The 18,852-nt window shown below is 47.0% G+C and overlaps 1 long non-coding RNA gene across 1 annotated transcript; it reads left to right on the forward strand.

Moving 5' to 3' along the window:
• The first annotated feature begins 618 nt into the window (after positions 1-618).
• LOC121002672 lies at positions 619-10,132 on the forward strand. Its single transcript, XR_005779306.1, has 3 exons — positions 619-749; positions 8,789-8,798; positions 9,914-10,132. It is a non-coding gene; the product is annotated as an uncharacterized LOC121002672 (long non-coding RNA).
• The last annotated feature ends 8,720 nt before the right edge of the window (positions 10,133-18,852 follow it).

Genomic DNA, 18,852 nt, shown 5'->3' on the forward strand with positions numbered 1-18,852 from the left:
AGTCTGCACAGCCCAGTAGAACAATATATGCAAGGGCAGCAAAGATTCAAGGGTTGACCAAAGACGCTAACGGTCTATGGTCAAAGGGAGGAGTAGTATTTGGATGGGGAGACCCTTCCCAACCCCATGGACAATGAGTCCATTAATTGTGATGCCTAGAGACTTGCAGCAGATACAAGAGGAATATGTGGCAAAACTGATTGAGAAATTAAACATTGATTATGATGATATTTCGCTCTTGTTTCCCTTGCCAACAGGTGCACCAACCCAACCCTCGTCTTACAGGAAAAGATGGCGCTGGATTATCTTTTAGCTTCTAAGGTGTGTGGGGGGGTTTCTGTGAGTTTATAGGAGAGGACTGCTGTACTTCAATCGCAGATACCAGTGATAATGTCCAGGCTTATATGGATAAGGTCACTGTAATTCAGGGCAGAGCTAGGGCTATTACTAATGAGGGATAGAATCCTTTCGCAGCTTTGGGTGTTTTTTTGGAGATTCCCTGTTTTCCATAGGTAACTGGTTGAAGGAAATAGGAGTATATAAGTATATATCCTCATGTTGTTGTTTTTCTCTTTATCATATTTATCCTGGTGAGATGCTCCTGCTGTTTGATCTATCGGATCGCCCAGTCACGTGCAGATAATCACATCCTAATTGCAGCTCCCAGATATGCCACGGATCAACCTATGTCTTTGATGGAAAGGATGTCCAACTAAACGTTCATCGCCACGCCACACCTTACCACATCAGTACAGTGTTCATTTTAGGACATGGTCAGATATCATAGTCAAGTATCAAAATAATGCCAATGTGACACCTGACCCTGACACCTGACCCTGACACCTGACTCTGACACCTGACTCTTACACCTGACCCTGACACCTGACCCTGACACCTGACCCTGACACCTGACACCTGACCCTGACACCTGTCTCTGACACCTGACCTTGACACCTGACCCTGACACCTGACCCTGACACCTGACCTTGACACCTGACCCTGACACCTGACCTTGACACCTGACCCTTGACACCTGACTCTCATATCTGAGTTTGACTTATGCTCTTCATAGGTCAGGGTCAAAGTGAGAATGAGTTGAACAAAAATCCCAAGCTTATACAAGGAAAGTTGGTAGCTCAGTGGTAATGCTGTTGCCCCATGTCCAGGCTTTCTGAGTTCAAAACCCCTTTCAGCCTCAAAAAATATTTACATTTTATTATGCCCTAGGTAAGAGGCAAATTTAAATGATGTGTGACGCTGATGTGTGATGCTGATATCTCACGTCCTTCACTAGTCAGTGTCACAAAACATTTTAGTTTTACTGTGGTTTTGTATGCTACATCACATAGATGAACAAAAATCACAAGCTCATCCAAGGCAAGCTGATAGCTCAGTGGTAATGCTGTTGCTTCTTGTCCAGGCTTTATGAGTTCAAAACCCCTTTCAGCCTCTAAAAAATGTTTATATTTTATTATGCCCTAGATAAGAGGCAAATTGAAATGATGTGTGACGCTGATAACTCACGTTCTTCACTTGTCAGTGTCACAATGGATCTTAGGTTTACTGTGTTTTTTGCTATACTACATCTCATTACATCTCATAGATCAAAAACCTTTAGTGTCTAAAGCTATAGCTCAGTGGTAAGACACTTGCTTGGCATGTAGTGTTCATCGGTTCAAAGCCCCTTCCAGGCTTCTAATAAAATTTATATTTTATATTTTATTGAGCTCTAGATCAGAGACAAATTCAAATGGTGTGTGATGTAAGTAGTCCTTTTTTATTTTATTAAGAGTACATGGGCAGCACTATAGTAAAGGGGGCCCTGTATACAGAGCTGTATCCTGGATTTTACATATCTACTGTATATATATGTGTATTATACACACAGTGTCTATAGCATCACCACACTGAGATCTGCTCAGAAAGCTGATATACATTACTGGCTTATCCACAGACACAATATATGATCATACAGATCGCAGTACTATGTGATAGCTTCTAAGTATAGAAAAACCATGTGGTAATGTTATAGCTTGGAGGTTACATTAAAGGCTTTGCATGTTAAAGTCCCCAGAAAGATATATGTTTTTTTCTTTAATAGCATATACTATAATAAATAATATGTCATTAACCCATAGGATACCAGCGCTGTACATGTATGTCGTTGGAAACACGGTCACAAATCCCAGCGCCATACAGGTACAGCGCTCTGATCGGGCGGCCACAGGAGCTACTCCCGCCCGATCAGCTGCAGGGGTCCGGCAGGCACTAATAGTTGGACCCCTGCTGTATGCACCGGCATCGGTGAAAACACTGATGCCGGCTCATTAACCCTTGCACTGCCGCGGTCAGCGCTGATGGCTGCATGTGCGGTATCCCCGTGGTGCTGTGACGTCAGCCTGGTGTCTAGCCCTGTCAGTCAGTGGGGGGAGGGGTGTGGGTGCAGAGCACAGGGGGTGTTATAGAGCATTGCTCAGAATATTCAGCCCCGCCTCTGAGTGCTCGAATTGTTTATTTGCATATGAATCTCTGCATATCTCTGCAGCTATTTATCATACATAATCAGCATAATGAGCCCTACCAGGCAGTATGTATGGTCTAATAGGGTTGATTCTGGTGACAGAACCTCTTATGGACACCTGTGTATTTCCGATCACCGCTGTGCGGCGGGCAGTGTTAGGAACGGTGCGCCTGCTGAAATCATTCAGAAGGCATCCTGTGACAATGCCGAGGGGGGGTCCTGTGACCCCCCCCCCTTCCCCATACCGGTGATCGCTGCTAACCGCAGGTCAATTCAGACCTGCGGTTTGCAGCATTTCCAGGTTATTCAGGTCTCCGGTGACCCGGAATAGCAGGGTGATCAGTGGTGTAATATACACCATCAATCACCCTCCGCAGATCCTGTGAGGTGGCGGTGACGGAGGATGAGGGTGAGGATCGTCTGTGATTGGTTGGAGGGACTGACCTGGAGATAACGTCCTGGAGCTCCGCTCTCCCCGCCCACAGACTTCTGTGTGAGTAAGGAGAGAGGAGCCCTGTGTCGGTCCATCTGCATCCCACACGATCCGCCGCCATCCGTGGCCCCTGAGACCCCATAAAGTGCTATCTGGCATATAAACATTTAGGGGGAGCTTTTTTTTCTTTTTGTAGGTGCGCTGACTGTGGCCGGCACTCTTAGCTGTAAAAGAGCGCCTGGCCACTGTTAGCGCATCGCCCACCCCACCGCTGATCAGCTTGGTACCGCTGATCAGCGAGTTTTTGGGCTGTGAGCAATTTTTCGGGGATTCTGTTAGGTTAGGGTGGGTTAGGGTAGGGTATACATAAAAACACACCGCTCCCCCCCCCCCCCCACACACACACACTAAATAAAGTTTTAAACACACACGCACTCCCCTTTAGCGTTCTAAGATGGCCCGCCGGATGTTCTCGGCCGAGGAGGCATACAACCCAGTTCTCGGAGTCGGAGAGCCCCAGTGAGGACGAGGATGACCCTACTTTCCTGTTGTCATCCTCGTTCTCCTCATCATCTAGTGATGATGATGAGCCCCAAGGCGGCGGAGACGCCGCTAGGCAGAGCCAGGAGCCCCCCATGCCAGGAACCCTGTGGCCCACACTAGCATGAGCAGCCCTGGGGCTCGTACTAGTTTTCCAGCTCACCAGGCAAGTTCACCTGAGCCCTCTACCGGTGAACTTGGCTGGAGTACCCCAGAGGATTTTGAGCCCTTGATTCCTGACTTTGTTGGACAACCAGGAATCCAGATTCGCACAGTGGGCTTCACTGAATATGACATTTTTTGTTTTTTTTCAGTGAACAATTTGTGAATCTAATGTTGGAGCAAACAAACTTATTCGCCCAACAGTTTATAGCCCAATTTCTCCCGAAAGAGAAATACCTCATATGTGGATGTAGAGTGATCTGCGGGTGAACTACACGGCTCAGAAGAGAAAGAGCTCTATTGGGATTTTGGACAACCAAAATCCCAATGGCGCTCCTTCTCTTCTGAGCCATGTAGTTCGCCTGCAGAGCACTTTACGTCCACATATGGGGTATGTCCTTACACGGGAAAAATTGGGCTACGAATTTTGGGGCGCTTTTTCTCCTATTACCCCTTGTAAAAATGAAATAAAAGGGGCTACAAGAACATGTTAGTGTAATAAAAGGAGATTTTGAATCTTCTCCTCCACTTTGCAGCTATTCCTGTGAAGACTGTGGAGAAATAAATAAAAATGGGGGAAGGGGATCATAAATTTAGTACTCCATGGAAGTGTGGCACTCCCTGAAGCAACAGTCAATACAGAGGCCCGGATGATCGGGGCAGGCACGTGTCACACTGAGTAGTGGTGTCCTTCCGTTACCCCCTCCTGTTACACACGCTGCACTTTTTTTTTGGGACCGTCCCTTCTTTCCAGTATGGGGGAACCACACTTGGAAAGTGTTGGCCAGGGACGATCCTGGCGCCTCCAGTTCCTGAGGTACTCTGGCCTGCTCTTTCCCAGTCAGAAAAGATCAGGGCCTTGAGGACTGCCTCCTAGAACTGCAGGAATGTCCCTGTGTTGCCAGAGCTCTGGAACAGTACAAAAGAGTTGTACAAGGCAACCTGCACCAAGTAGACCGCAACTTCTTTGTACCATGCTCGGGTTTTGCGCATGGCGTTTAGGGTTGCCACCTTTTCTTCAAGCCAAACCCGAACAGAAGGGAGGGAGGGCCCCTTCCAGGCCCCACCCATGTCCCGCCTCCAGCCACACCCATGTCCCGCCTCCACACCTGGTCGCTGTCGCACCACGATCGTTACGCCCCTGATCCCGTCACTACAGAAATACAGCGCCTCATACCTCTTACATCCAGTGACGTCTCCTTTGATGTAGATGTTCTCTTTCCTCATCTTCTCCTTTCAGACCTTCAGACCAGACCACCATTTTGTCGCCATTTTTCGTCTCTGCAGTTTGACAACAACAACAAAAAAATCTTAGTTTACTACTTTTCCATCATCCTCTGGACAAATCATCCTACTACCCCCAATACTGTGCCACTGTGCTCCCCAATACTATACTGCAGAAACAGATAAACCCCCTGATAATACTAGTACAATGCAGAGCCCCCCATATAAAATACCCCTTCTTTGTGGCCTCAGTAGAAGCCCCCAAATAATGTGCCAGTAAGAAGTGTCCCCCATAGATGCCCCCCCATGTGTCAGTAAGAAGTGCCTCTTTTCTCCCCCCCAATATGTGCCAGTATAAGGTGCCTCTTCCCCCCTTCCCTTATATGTGCCAGTATCAAGTGCCTCATTTCTCTCCCTCCCCAATATGTGCCAGTATAAAGTGCCTCTTCCCCCCTTCCCTTATATGTGCCAGTATCAAGTGCCTCATTTCTCCCCCGCCCAATATGTGCCAGTATAAGGTGCCTCTTCCCCCCCTTCCCCCATATGTGGCAGTTTCAAGTGCCTCATTCCCCCCCCAATATGTGCCAGTATAAGGTGCCTCTTTCCACCCCTTCCCCTATATGTGCCAATTTCAAGTGCCTCTTTTCTCCACCCCCCCAAATATATGCCAGTATAAGGTGCCTCTCCCCCCTTCCCCCATATGTGCCAGTTTCAAGTGCCTCATTTCTCCTCCTCCCCAATATGTGCCAGTATAGGGTGTCTCTTTCCACCCCTTCCCCCATATGTGCCAATTTCAGGTGTCTCTCTTCTCTAAAAAAAAACAAAAAAAACCTTTTACTTACCTCCAACGATGCAATGCAGGCCTCTTCCCGGCCTGTGTACCATGCTGTACGGCTCAGGAGGCGTGATGGCGTCATTGCGCCGCCTGCACCGGCCTCTGATAGGCTGCAGGCACAAGGCCCGCAGCCTATCAGAGGAACAGGGGAGGGAGACGCCTCTCCCTCCCCTGCCGCAGCACAGCCGTCTGTATCGATGTCCTGAGGACGGTGATACAGATGACTATGGAGATGAGCGCTTCCACAATGGAAGCGCTCATCTCCCTGTGCCCAGCCACCGCCTCCATCATTCACAGCTGATCCTGTGCCCGGGTCTGAGAAAGGCTTGTACCCGGGCACAGGATTGCAAACCCGGACTGTCCGGGTAATTCCCGTACGGGTGGCAACCCTATTCTGAGCAATGCTCTTTAACACCCCCTGTGCTCTGCACCCACACCCCTCCCCCCATTGACTGACAGGGCTAGACAGCAGGCTGACGTCACAGCACCACGGGGATACCGCACATGCAGCCGTCAGCGCTGACCGCGGCAGTGCAAGAGTTAATGAGCAGTGTTTTCACCGATGCCGGTGCATACAGCAGAGGTCCAACTATCAGTGCCTGCCGGACCCCTGCAGCTGATCGGGCAGGAGTAGCTCCTGTGGCCGCCCGATCAGAGCGCTGTACCTGTATGGCGCTGGGATTTGTGACCGTGTTTCCAGCGACATACATGTACAGCGCTGGTATCCTATGGGTTAATGACATATTATTTATTATAGTATATGCTATTAAAGAAAAAAACATATCTTTCTGGGGACTTCAACATGCAAAGCCTTTAATGTAACCTCCAAGCTATAACATTACCACATGGTTTTTCTATACTTAGAAGCTATCACATAGTACTGCGATCTGTATGATCATATATTGTGTCTGTGGATAAGCCAGTAATGTATATCAGCTTTCTGAGCAGATCTCAGTGTGGTGAAGCTATAGACACTGTGTGTATAATACACATATATATACAGTAGATATGTAAAATCCAGGATACAGCTCTGTATACAGGGCCCCTTTACTATAGTGCTGCCCATGTACTCTTAATAAAATAAAAAAGGACTACTTACATCACACACCATTTGAATTTGTCTCTGATCTAGAGCTCAATAAAATATAAAATATAAATTTTATTAAAAGCCTGGAAGGGGCTTTGAACTAGGGATGTCCCGATACCATTTTTTTAAGACTGAGTACGAGTACCGATACTTTTATTTAAGTACTCACCGATACCAATTACCGATACTAATTTTAACAATAAAATACACACACATGTATTTTCTGACCACTGACCAACCAAAAGGCCCAAAAACAGAACTATAACATTCCAAGGAGACGTTATACTGTATGGGGGCCACAAAGAGACGTTATACTGTATGGGGGCAGCCACAAGGAGACGTTATACTGTATGGGGGCAGCCACAAGGAGACGTTACACTGTATGGGACGGCCACAAGGAGACGTTACACTGTATGGGGCGGCCACAAGGAGACATTATACTGTATGGGGCGGCCACAAGGAGACATTATACTGTATGGGGGCAGCCACAAGGAGACGTTACACTGTATGGGGCGGCCACAAGGAGACGTTACACTGTATGGGGCGGCCACAAGGAGACGTTACACTGTATGGGACGGCCACAAGGAGACGTTACACTGTATGGGGCGGCCACAAGGAGACGTTACACTGTATGGGGCGGCCACAAGGAGACGTTACACTGTATGGGGCGGCCACAAGGAGACGTTACACTGTATGGGGCGGCCACAAGGAAACATTATACTGTATGGGGGCAGCCACAAGGAGACGTTACACTGTATGGGACGGCCACAAGGAGACGGTACACTGTATGGGGCAGCCACAAGGAGACGTTATACGGTATGGGGGCAGCCACAAGGAGACGTTATACTGTATAGGGGGCAGCCACAAGGAGACGTTACACTGTATGGGGGCGGCCACAAGGAGACGTTATACTGTATGGGGGCGGCCACAAGGAGACGTTATACTGTATGGGGGCGGCCACAAGGAGACACTATACTGTATGGGGGCAGCCACAAGGAGACGTTACACTGTATGGGGGCAGCCACAAGGAGACGTTATACTGTATGGGGGCAGCCACAAGGAGACGTTACACTGTATGGGGGCAGCCACAAGGAGATATTATACTGTATGGGGGCAGCCACAAGGAGACGTTACACTGTATGGGGGCGGCCACAAGGAGACGTTACACTGTATGGGACGGCCACAAGGAGACGTTACACTGTATGGGGCGGCCACAAGGAGACGTTATACTGTATGGGACGGCCACAAGGAGACGCTATACTGTATGGGACGGCCACAAGGAGACGCTACTGTAAGGAGTCAGGAAAACAATTTTTGAAGCCCCCCCCTCCTCAGTATAATAGTCTTGTGGCCATCATACAGTAATGTATATTTCTTCTTGCCCTAATGCCTGCTTTTAGAGATCAATGTGCAGCTTGCAAGCAGGAAGGGAAGGACCAGGGCCATAGAAGACAGACACTATCACTTTTAGAGGGACTCGCTCCTGGCAAACACAGCTCTGCTGCAGTGAATGCAGTGGAGCAGACTGATATAATTACAATGTATAGTTATTGCAGGGACTCAGAGAATCGTCTGAGAGTTTATTAGTTAAAAGAATCTAATGAGTCACAGACTGTGTCACCGAGTCCCTGCCAGACTTCCTGCTCTGCTACATGCACCCTGTACACACCCAGCTCCACTACATGCTATGCTAATAAGGCCCCCCCCTTCCCCCGGACGGACTTACAGGGAGCCGCAGAGCAGGAAGTCTGGCAGGGACTCGGTGACACCGTCTCTGACTCATAACTAATAAACTGTCAGACGATTCTCTGAGTCCCTGCACTACGCTCCCTGTGCTGTGAGTCTCTGATTGGTTGGAGGGCGGGGAGGGGCGGGGCGGAGCTAGCTTCCACTGTCGGCTCCTATTACACAGTGCCTGCTGCTGCCCTCTGAAGCTGTTAGCTGTGCGAGGTGCAGGGGCTGCGGACGGACACAGACACATAGAAGCGGCGCACAGGTATCGGCAGTGGTATCGGGGACATTTGCACGAGTACATGTACTCGTGCAAATGCCCGGTATCGGTCCCGATACCGATACTGGTATCGGTATCGGGACATCCCTACTTTGAACCCTTGAACACTACATGCCAAACAAGTGTCTTACCACTGAGCTATAGCTTTAGACACCAAAGGTTTTTGATCTATGAGATGTAGTATAGCAAAAAACACAGTAAACCTAAGATCCCTTGTGATACTGACAAGTGAAGAACGTGAGTTATCAGCGTCACACATCATTTAAATTTGCCTCTTATCTAGGGCATAATAAAATATAAAAATTTTTTAGATGCTGAAAGGGGTTTTGAACTCATAAAGCCTGGACAAGAAGCAACAGCATTACCACTGAGCTATCAGCTTGCCTTGGATGAGCTTATGATTTTTGTTCATCTATGTGATGTAGCATACAAAACCACAGTAAAACTAAAATGTTTTGTGACACTGACTAGTGAAGGACGTGAGATATCAGCGTCACACATCATTTAAATTTGCCTCTTACCTAGGGCATAAAAACATGTAAACATTTTTTGATGCTGAAAGGGGTTTTGAACTCAAAAAGCCTAGACATGGGGCAACAGCATTACCACTGAGATACCAGCTTTCCTTGTATAAGCTTGGGATTTTTGTTCAACTCATTCTCACTTTGACCCTGACCTATGAAGAGCATAAGTCAAACTCAGATATGAGAGTCAGATGTGAGAGTCAGGGGTCAGGTGTCAGGGTCAGGTATCAGGGTCAGGTGTCAGGGTCAGGTATCAGGGTCAGGTGTCAGTCAGGTGTCAAGGTCAGGTGTCAAGGTCAGGTGTCAAGGTCAGGTATCAGGGTCAGCTGTCAGAGACAGGTGTCAGGGTCAGGTGTCAGTGTCAGAGTCAGGGGTCAGGTGTCAGAGTCAGGTGTCAGGGTCAGGTGTCAGGGTCAGGTGTCAGGGTCAAGTGTCAGAGTCAGGTGTCAGGGTCAGGTGTCAGGTGTCAGAGTCAGGTGTCAGGGTCAGGTGTCACATTGGCATTATTTTGATACTTGACTATGATATCTGACCATGTCCTAAAATGAACACTGTACATCAGGACCTCCCTCAGAGTCAACTCCCCGAAGAATCAAACCGAAGGATGGAGCATCATCATGGAGGCAATGACACCCAAGGAGCACCACAATCGACGAGGGCAAGCTGAGGAAACCGAAGATTCAGCAAGAGATTCAAAGAACACAGGGGACATATTACAGAGAGGAGGGAACTGTCGTGGAAAGTTTTATTAAGCATAGGATGACTATAGTGGACTTGCTTTTTAGCTTAGGAATGGTATGTAGGTTTGTTTTGTATATGCCTCCTTGTGTAGGGTCTGACCTGATTACGGTTATGAGAGCGTGATCGGGTCAGGTCGTTGCAAGGGAAATTCTATAGATCAGCACTCTGGTTCCTACTTCCCATGTGAAAGCCGCCACCGTTGGTTTGAGGGGGATCTAATGGCTGCTGGCTCTGAGAGCAATGTTCTTAGTGAAAACTACCAGCAGGTCCTCATCAGCAACGGTGGGGTATGGCACACTGATGCCGGTCTCACTGAACCATGGGCGCCCCAACATGAAACATTGGTTGGTGGGACTGGTGTCCATGTGAATGCTATATCACCTTTCTTGGTCGACCCTGTTTTAAAAGACCCTCCTCAGGGACTGATCCCCCCTTTCGGAACCATGTCTAACAGAGGTTCACTATGGGTCAGTAGCATATTTGTACCAAATTAAATAGATGTTGTCCGATTAGGGCCACATTAAAAAAAAAAAAAGGCTGATTCATTTGGGAGCATTTGTGCATGTTCTGGGTGTGGTAGTGGATAGTGAGTGTTTGAGCGCCACCCACCGGCACTCTCAGGAAATGTGAGAATGTGTACCTTCCAGTTCTAAAAAGTATTTCTATTGGTCAAGGCATGAGGTGGAATGTACCTGCACATCTGTAATATTACTGGGCAGCCATGTGCCATGGAGGGCAGAGTTAGCCCAGTAAAAGGTCTAACCCGAATATACTCTCTATGTGTAGAGCTTGCATTCCTTATGTTTTGTGTTTTTTCTTACTTTTCTTTCTTCTCTCTCTTTTCACTATGCAGGAGATTTTTTCCTACTGTGCGCCAAATTACACAGAAGGTTTTTTTTATCTCCTTCATAGTCTTTAGTGTCTTCATGTGTCACACACATATATATATATACAGTACAGACCAAAAGTTTGGACACACCTTCTCATTCAAAGAGTTTTCTTTATTTTCAAGACTATGAAAATTGTAGATTCACACTGAAGGCATCAAAACTATGAATTAACACATGTGGCATTATATACATAACAAACAAGTGTGAAACAACTGAAAATATGTAATATTCTAGGTTCTTCAAAGTAGCCACCTTTTGCTTTGATTACTGCTTTGCACACTCTTGGCATTCTCTTGATGAGCTTCAAGAGGTAGTCCCCTGAAATGGTTTTCACTTCCCAGGTGTGCCCTGTCAGGTTTAATAAGTGGGATTTCTTGCCTTATAAATGGGGTTGGGACCATCAGTTGCGTTGAGGAGAAGTCAGGTGGATACACAACTGATAGTCCTACTGAATAGACTGTTAGAATTTGTATTATGGCAAGAAAAAAGCAGCTAAGTAAAGAAAAACGAGTGGCCATCATTACTTTAAGAAATGAAGGTCAGTCAGTCAGCTGAAAAATTGGGAAAACTTTGAAAGTAAGGGCTATTTGACCATGAAGGAGAGTGATGGGGTGCTGCGCCAGATGACCTGGCCTCCACAGTCACCGGACCTGAACCCAATCGAGATGGTTTGGGGTGAGCTGGACCGCAGAGTGAAGGCAAAAGGGCCAACAAGTGCTAAGCATCTCTGGGAACTCCTTCAAGACTGTTGGAAGACCATTTCAGGGGACTACCTCTTGAAGCTCATCAAGAGAATGCCAAGAGTGTGCAAAGCAGTAATCAAAGCAAAAGGTGGCTACTTTGAAGAACCTAGAATATGACATATTTTCAGTTGTTTCACACTTGTTTGTTATGTATATAATTCCACATGTGTTAATTCATAGTTTTGATGCCTTCATAGTCATGAAAATAAAGAAAACTCTTTGAATGAGAAGGTGTGTCCAAACTTTTGGTCTGTACTGTATATATATATATATATTTATATATATATATACACACACACACACACACACAAGGCCTTAGATGGAGGAAAACATACAGTGATCCAGTTTTTATATATACTGTATATAAAAGTTGGGATCAATGGTTGGATTGAAAGGGATTTTTCATAATCTAACTTTTGATACATCACAGATTAGACATAGATTATACAAGCCTCATCTCTTGTGGAATGCAGTACCCCGAATTAGCACATCTCACAACTTTCCCTTAACAAAAGGCTATTTAACATCTTACCTCACATACAATGACAGAAACCTATGATAAGTCATTCAACTTATTAGCATGTAGAGTAAACCTGTTCAATGTAAAATAACCCTTTTCATGTATTGTATTTTGCAGATACCAGTATTGGTTAACAAAGTTTCAACTGTATCTTGACAAACATGTTTCCCAAGGCCTACTAAGAAATACCAGGATTGTTCCAATTGGATCTTGAGAGACAATATGCGCCCACCCCCAAAAAGCCCTATAAGTATGTGCTAGGAAATAAAGATTTCAGATATTTAGCAACCTATGTTAAGTCTGGGCTGATATTTATCTCCTGATCAGAGCAAATGGGATATTCGTTGCACAGGGAAATATTCACGGGTTGGAGGTCTGATGCCTCATCATATACCATCATAAACCTGCCTGAGAAAAACCACTAACAGGTACTCTCACAAAGTTCGTACAGCTTCACGCCATACCTCGCCCGCTCAAAGGGAACATACTGGCGGAAAAGGAGTCTCCCCTTGAAAGCAATGAGAGACTCATCAACCGCGACCTCCCTTCCAGGTACATAGGCCTGCACAAATTTGGCCTCAGAGTGATCGATGACCGGCCTGATTTTGTACAGGCGGTCATAGGCAGGATCACCTTGGGTGGGGGGGGGGGGGGGCCGACATGCTGCATTATCTGAATTATGCAGGCATTTCCGGATGGCCTCAAACCGGGAGCGTGTCATGGCCGTACTGTAAAGTGGGGTCTGGTAGAGGACGTCCCCACTCCAGTAATGCCTGACACTAGGTTTCTTGACTAGGCCTATGTGCAGCACGAGGCCTCAAAACATCCTCATCTCGGCTGCACTGACCGGAGTCCAGCCACCGGGCCTAGCCAAAAAGGAGCCCGGGTGTTGAGCAACAAACTGTTGGGCGTACAGGTTTGATTTGAGCAGGCACCCAGTTCCGATCACCGCCTGCAGGGCGGCGGTGATCGGAACTATACATGACGTACCGGTACGTCATGTGTCCTTAAGTACCGGGACAACATGCCGTACCGGTATGTCATGTGTCCGGAACAGGTTAAAGGGGCGGGCACTGTGGAAGTCACCTTTATTAAAGGGGCGCTCACTGTGAAAGTCACTGTTAAAGGGGCGATCACTGTGAAAGTCACTGTTAAAGGGGCGGTCACTGTGAAAGTCACTGTTAAAGTTGCGGCCACTGTGAAAGTCCCTGTTAAAGGGGCGGTCACTGTGAAAGTCACTGTTAAAGGTGCAGTTACTGTTAAAGGGGCAGTCATTGTGAAAGTCGCTGTTAAAGGGGTGGTCACTGTGAAAATCACTGTTAAAAGGGCGGTCACTGTGAAGGTCACTGTTAGGGGGCGGTCACTGTTAAAGGGGCGGTCACTGTGAAAGACACTGTTAAAGGGGCGGTCACTGTGAAAATCACTGTTAAAGGGGCGGCCACTGTGAAAGTCACTGATAACCGCCTCCGGACCGCCTAACGCACGGATGCGTCCTGGAGGCGGTCGATTCATTCCTCCTGGACGCATCCGTGCGTCATCTCGCGAGACGCGAGATTTTGGTCAGAGCCGCCCCGCGCATGCGCATCGCAGGCCTACAAAAGTTAGAGGAGTATTTCGTCAGCAACCTGCCAGCCAATGATCGTGGCTGGCAGGTTGCTGATTTTTAAAAAATCGAATCACAAGCCATCTAACACCATATATTTATAAATATAAGGTGTTAATTGGCTTCTTTGCTCCTCTGCTCCTCTGCTGGTCCTTTTGGTCGGTTGGTTCCAGCAGAGGAGCAGACATCACAGTGAGTACCCACCAATACCACACTTAGCCCCCAGATCACCCCCATCACCCCAATTAACCCATTGATCGCCCCTGTCAATCACCTAGTGAAAGGGAAAAAAGTGATCAGTGTAAACTGTCACTTTTTTATTTCACTGGTATTGACTGATAGGTTTTAGGATAGTTTAGGCCCCTTGGTTAGGTAGTTAGCGTCGGTTAGCGCCCAGCCCACCGCACTGCAGTCACTGATTCGCTGATTAGCGTATCGCTAATGAGCTTTTGTACTTTTATAGTATCTGTAAGTGATCAAAACTGATCACAGTCAGATCTATAATAGTATTAGTGTCACCTTAGCTCGCCCTCCACCCAAAACGCAGTGTTTGCCCGATCAGGCCTGATCGGTCGCCCACACGTGCGTTCACCAATGCCCGCCCTGCCGCAGTGACAAAAAAATTATTATTTTTTGATCACTGCACAATCACTTTACAAGCGCTGCGGCGATAAAAAAAATCAGTTTTGATATTTCTTATCAATCGCAGCGGCCTCCGGTACTTCGCTAGCCTCCCATTTGTAAGACAGGCTTGCTTTTTTTCTTGGGTAGTCTCAGGGAATACTCCTAAATTTAGTAGTCCAAATGTCAAACAGGGGGTATTCTTCTGAAGAGGACTACAGGATTCTGACCCAGTCGGATGAGGAGTGGGAACCCTCATCTGATGAATCTAGCGGGTCAGAATATGAACCTGTAGAAAGCAGTGGCAGTCTGACACAAAGTTCGGACGAGGAGGTTGAGTACGTACCCGGCCCCATGTCGCTAGACCACAGGTTGCGCAGGATCCGTTTCAAGGGCAGCAGAGTGGGGCTGGCGCTGTCGGATTACGTGGTGAGGCATACACCAGCAGTGCAGCCCAGCCTGGACCTAGTACCAGCACTGCCGTACAACATGGTGAAGTGGCGAGCACCAGAAGGACAGTTGAAGCTGGTACGGTGGCACATGCAATAGTTACCCCGTCGCAGCCACCGCACAGACAGGCCCGTAGAGCCCCTAGAGTCCCTGAGGTGCTGGCAAACCCTGATTGGCAGTCCCCAACTTCAGCCACACCTGTAGTTCCCCCTTTCACCGCCCAGTCTGGAGTTCGGGTTGAGACAGCTCAGATCGGTTCGGCACTGGGATTTTTTGAGCTGTTCTTGACTGCGGAGCTCTTGGACTTAGTCGTGGCAGAAACAAATCGGTATGCCACTTAATTTATAGCCGCCAACCCGGGAAGCTTTTATGCCCAGCCTTTCCGGTGGAAACCAGTCCAAGTTTCCGAAATAAAAATTTTTCGGGGCCTTCTCCTCAACATGGGTCTAACCAAAAAGCATGAATTGCGGTCATATTGGTCCACGAACCCAATTCATCACATGCCCATGTTCTCTGCTGCTATGTCCAGGACACGATTTGAGACCATCCTGCGTTTCCTGCACTTTAGCGACAACAGCACCTCCCATCCCAGAGGCCACCCAGCTTTTGACCGGCTCCACAAAATTCGGCCCCTCATAGACCACTTCAACAACAAATTTGCAGATTTGTATACCCCTGAGCAAAACATCTGTGTAGACGAGTCCCTTATACATTTTACCGGGCGCCTTGGCTTCAAACAATACATCCCAAGCAAGCGCGCCCGGTATGGGGTCAAATGGTATAAGCTCTGTGAAAGGGCCACAGGCTATACCCACAAATTTCGGATCTATGAGGGAAAAGATCAGACCCTGGAGCCGGTCGGTTGCCTTGACTACCTGGGGAGCAATGGGAAGACAGTCTGGGACTTGGTGTCACCCTTATTTGGCAAGGGGTACCATCTTTATGTGGACAATTTTTACACAAATGTGCCCCTCTTCAGGCATTTGTTCCTAGAACAGATTGGCTGCTGTGGCACCGCGCGACCTAGTCGCCGGGGCTTCCCCCAACGGCTCGTTACCACCCGTCTTGCAAGGGGGGAGAGGGCTGCCTTGTGTAACGAAGAACTGCTCGCGGTGAAATGGAGAGACAAGCGTGACGTTTACATGCTCTCCTCCATTCACGCAGACACGACAATACAAATTGAACGGGCAACCAGTGTCATTGAAAAGCCCCTCTCAGTCCACGACTATAACCTTCACATGGGAGGGGTGGACTTCAATGACCAGATGTTGGCTCCCTATTTAGTTTCCCGACGCACCAGACGCTGGTATAAGAAGGTGTCTGTATATTTGATTCAATTGGCTGCATATAATAGTTTTGTTCTCTACAGTAAGGCTGGGAGAACAGGATCCTTCCTCAAATTTCAGGAAGAGATCATCGAGAACCTCCTGTATCCAGGAGGTTCCGTGGCCCCATCCACCAGTGTAGTGAGCCGTCTACACGAGCGACATTTCCCCAATGTCGTTGCTGGTAACTCAACCCAACCGTCACCCCGAAAAAGATGTTGTGTCTGTAGCAGGAGTGGAATAAGGCGTGACACCCGCTATTTCTGTCCTGACTGCCCTGACCACCCTGCCCTATGCTTAGGGGAGTGTTTCCGGAAGTACCACACACAGGTACACTTAGCATAGGGATTGCATCTCACAGGACAGGCACACAGGACTATTAGGGCCCTTACACTCACAGCTGCTGCAAACCTCTCCTTTCACCTGGGATAAAGTGCATAATGTACTTCGCCACATCTTTGGGTGATTTGCGCTTTGCACATTGTCCCATGGAGAAGGAGAGGTTTGTCCTATAAAGGTAAAAAAAACAAAAACAAAAAAAAATCACCGGTAAGCAAAAAAGTTAACGTTTAGTTCAAAAAGTTAAATAAAGTTTATATGTTCCGTTCAAATTTTATTATAAACTTAATAAATTTATTGCGTTGCGGCCTGGTTTTTTCTTTTTTGTTTTGTTTTTTTTACCTTCCAGGTGGACCAACCGATCGACTAGCTGCAGCACTGATGTGCATTCTGACAGAAGCATTGCGCTGCTGTCAGATTACACAAAAGTCGGTGTATGCGGCGCTGCAAGAAGAGATTTCTCCTCTGCAGTAAAAGATACGTTTCCCGAGGCATATGAGCTGAGGAGGCGGCGTGTTCATATACTTTGGCAAACACTTTGTATATAAAAAAAATATATAAAATCCCGGCAATGATTTATTCATTCACATCGATTGATGTGAATGGAGAAATCTGGTTTGCCAGGGCATACGGGCTAAGTGAGTATGGATGTTTGGCGGAGCTCCTATGTCCTGGCAGACGCCTTTCCCCTCCTTTTTTTTTTTGGCAGAGATTTTTTCATCCACATTGATCGATGCGAATGAAGAAATCTGTGCCGTTCATTTTTTCTTTCAGCCCAGAGGCTGAACGGAAAAAATAAATCTCATTACCCGTATGCTCAATATAAGGAGAATAGCAGAAACTCCTAATGCTGACCATACATGTAATGATTGCGGAGACCCTCAAATGCCAGGGCAGTACAAACACCACAAATGACCCCATTTTGGAAAGAAGACACCCCAAGGTATTCGCTGAGGGGCATATTGAGTCCATGAAAGATTGACATTTTTGTCCCAAGTTAGCGGAGACGGAGACTTTGTGAGAAAAAACTAAAAAAAATTAATTTCCGCTAACTTGTGGCACAACAAAAAATTCGATGAACTCGCCATGCCCCTCATTGAATACCTTGGGGTGTCTTCTTTCCAAAATGGGGTCACATGTGGGGTATTTATACTGCCCTGGCATTTTAGGGGCCCTAAAGCGTGAGAAGAAGTCTGGGATCCAAATGTCTAAAAATGCCCTCCTAAAAGGAATTTGGGCCCCTTTGCGCATCTAGGCTGCAAAAAAAGTCACACATCTGGTATCGCCGTAATCAGGAGAAGTTAGGGAATGTGTTTTGGGGTGTCATTTTACATATACCCATGCTGGGTGAGATAAATATCTTGGTCAAATACCAACTTTGTATAAAAAAATGGGAAAAGTTGTCTTTTGCCGAGATATTTCTCTCACCCAGCATGGGTATATGTAAAATGACACCCCAAATCAACATTGCCCAACTTCTCCTGAGTACGGCGATACCAGATGTGTGACACTTTTTTGCAGCCTAGGTGGGCAAAGGGGCCCACATTCCAAAGAGCACCTTTAAGATTTCACAGGTCATTTTTTACACATTTTGATTTCAAACTACTTACCACACATTAGGGCCCCTAAATTGCCAGGGCAGTATAACTACCCCACAAGTGACCACATTTTGGAAAGAAGACACCCCAAGGTATTCCGTGAGGGGCATAGCGAGTTCCTCAAATTTTTTATTTTTTGTCACAAATTAGCAGAAAATTATGATTTTTTTTATTTTTATTTTTTTCTTACAAAGTCTCATATTCCACTAACTTGTGACAAAAAATAAAAACTTCCATGAACTCACTATGCCCATCACGAAATACCTTGGGGTGTCTTCTTTCCAAAATGGGGTCACTTGTGGGGTAGTTATACTGCCCTGACATTCTAGGGGCCCTAATGTGTGGTAAGTAGTTTGAAATCAAAATGTGTAAAAAATGACCTGTGAAATCCTAAAGGTGATCTTTGGAATGTGGGCCCCTTTGCCCACCTAGGCTGCAAAAAAGTGTCACACATCTGGTATCGCCGTACTCAGGAGAAGTTGGGCAATGTGTTTTGGGGTGTCATTTTACATATACCCATGCTGGGTGAGAGAAATATCTCGGTCAAATGGCAACTTTGTATAAAACAAATGGGAAAAGTTGTCTTTTGCCGAGATATTTATCTCACCCAGCATGGGTATATGTAAAATGACACCCCAAAACACATTGCCCAACTTCTCCTGAGTACGGCGATACCAGATGTGTG

Source organism: Bufo bufo, chromosome 5 (genome assembly GCF_905171765.1).
Source record: "Bufo bufo chromosome 5, aBufBuf1.1, whole genome shotgun sequence".
NCBI classification, from domain to species: Eukaryota; Metazoa; Chordata; class Amphibia; order Anura; family Bufonidae; genus Bufo; species Bufo bufo.